Source organism: Hemibagrus wyckioides, linkage group LG29, assembly GCF_019097595.1.
Source record: "Hemibagrus wyckioides isolate EC202008001 linkage group LG29, SWU_Hwy_1.0, whole genome shotgun sequence".
Taxonomy (NCBI): domain Eukaryota; kingdom Metazoa; phylum Chordata; class Actinopteri; order Siluriformes; family Bagridae; genus Hemibagrus; species Hemibagrus wyckioides.
The window spans coordinates 1631545-1634836 of record NC_080738.1 but is presented as its reverse complement, the minus strand read 5'-3'; positions in this window follow the sequence as shown (position 1 = coordinate 1634836).

Below are 3292 nucleotides of genomic sequence, written 5' to 3'. Positions count from 1 at the left end.
CACACACACACATATATATATATACATGTTCACACACACACACACATATATATATATATACATGTTCACACACACACACACATATATATATATATACATGTTCACACACACACACACATATATATATATATATACATGTTCACACACACACACACATATATATATATACATGTTCACACACACACACATATATATATATATACACATGTTCACACACACACACATATATATATATACATGTTCACACACACACACACACATATATATATATACATGTTCACACACACACACATATATATATATATACACATGTTCACACACACACACATATATATATATACATGTTCACACACACACACATATATATATATATACACATGTTCACACACACACACATATATATATATACATGTTCACACACACACACATATATATATATATACATGTTCACACACACACACATATATATATATATATACATGTTCACACACACACACATATATATATATACATGTTCACACACACACACATATATATATATATACACATGTTCACACACACACACATATATATATATACATGTTCACACACACACACACATATATATATATACATGTTCACACACACACACATATATATATATACATGTTCACACACACACACATATATATATATACATGTTCACACACACACACACATATATATATACACATGTTCACACACACACACATATATATATATACATGTTCACACACACACACATATATATATACACATGTTCACACACACACACATATATATATATACATGTTCACACACACACACACATATATATATACACATGTTCACACACACACACATATATATATATACATGTTCACACACACACACATATATATATATATACATGTTCACACACACACACATATATATATATACATGTTCACACACACACACATATATATATATATATACACATGTTCACACACACACACACATATATATATACATGTTCACACACACACACATATATATATATATACACATGTTCACACACACACACACATATATATACACATGTTCACACACACACACATATATATATATATACATGTTCACACACACACACACATATATATATACATGTTCACACACACACACATATATATATATACATGTTCACACACACACACATATATATATATACATGTTCACACACACACACACACACATATATATATATATATATATATATATATATATATATACATGTTCACACACACACAAATGCCCAGCACACACACATACACACATTACACACACACTTGTATTGAAATACCCCTACACACATGCACACACACACTACACACAGACACACACACACCTTTATTGAAATACTCCCCACACACTACATACACATACATACACTACACACCACACACACCACACACACACACACACACACCTTTATAGAAATACCCCCACACACACACCCAAACACACATATACAGTATAAACACATGTATGTCTTTAATACAGTATTATACAGTATATTACAGTAGTTTGTGTGTTGTTGTGTAAGTGGAATAAAACACTGCTCTTTCAGGAAAATAAGCAGCTTCATATAAATCACACACTGATTATTCATCGTAATAATAATAATAATAATAATAATAAAATGATCAGTCTTGCAGGTTAACTCTAAGAGGTTTATAAGACCTGTCAATGCGTTATTTCACCCGGTATCCGTAGCAAACCCTCCTCCTGAAAAGTGCAGGAAGTGAAAGAGGAAGTCATAAAACTTGCATAAAAAATGTGAAATAGCATGTGCGTGTGTTTTTGTTTGCGGTTTTGTCCTGCAGCCTGTCCAGTAATGCTGATAGGAAGTAACCCCTCACACTCGCTATTACATCACTGTGAGCTCTCATGCCCATTTTCTCACACACACACACACACACATCTCCCTGACCAGACTGAAGCAGGATGAAGCAGTTGCCTTCATTCATCTTATTTCTTACTGCTCCTTCATGTTTCATGGCATTGGTCAGTTCTCTGTGATGAAGTTGCAGGACATTTTAATCCAGCTGTTCAAACTAAACCTCACCTGAGGATGAAGAGGAGCTGCTGCACTCGACAGGTAACTCATTATTATTTAGCTGTAGACCGCATCCCCCTGACCTTCATCTGACAGTACAGTCTCGTACCTGCATCTGATGAGGACGGTCCAGTTACTGACCACGGCCCCCTGACCTTCACCTGACAGTACAGTCTCGCACCTGCCTCTGATGAGGACGGTCCAGTTACTGACCACGTCCCCCTGACCTTCACCTGACAGTACAGTCTCGCACCTGCCTCTGATGAGGACGGTCCAGTTACTGACCATGTCCCCCTGACCTTCACCTGACAGCATAGTCTCGTACCTGCATCTGACGAGGCTGGTCTACTTACTGACCGCATCCCCCTGACCTTCATCTGACAGTACAGTCTCGTATCTGCCTCTGATGAGGACGGTCCAGTTACTGACCACGGTCCCCTGACCTCCACCTAACAGTACAGTCTCGTCACAGCCGTTGACAAGGACGGTCTGGTTACTGACCACGGTCCCCTGACCTCCACCTAACAGTACAGTCTCGTCACAGCCGTTGACAAGGACGGTCTGGTTACTGACCACGGTCCCCTGACCTCCACCTAACAGTACAGTCTCGTCACAGCCGTTGACAAGGACGGTCTGGTTACTGATCATGGTTCCCTGACCTCCACCTAACAGTACAGTCTCATCACACACGTTGATGAGGACGGTCCGGTTACTGACCACGGTCCCCTGACCTTCACCTAACAGTACAGTCTCGTCACAGCTGTTGACAAGGACGGTCTGGTTACTGATCATGGTTCCCTGACCTCCACCTAACAGTACAGTCTCATCACACACGTTGATGAGGACGGTCCGGTTACTGACCACGGTCCCCTGACCTCCACCTGACAGTACAGTCTCATGCCTGCCGCTGATGAGGTTTCTGACCATGGCCCCTGGATGATGAAATAAACTGAACAGATTGAAATAAAAAGTGAAAAGAATAAAAATGAGAAGTAGAGGGCAGTGTTTGTCTTCAGGTCTTGATACACACTCTTAGAGCTTTCATTAAATCCAAACAGATGACCTCTGTTCTGGAGAGTCTGTTTTTCATTCTGTTTTTTTTCTTCCTTTTCTCAGGCAGTGCCCTGACATGCCAACAAACTGAAACGGTTTCCTGTGGGCGGGGTTCAGTTACTCCCCCCCCCCCCCACACACACA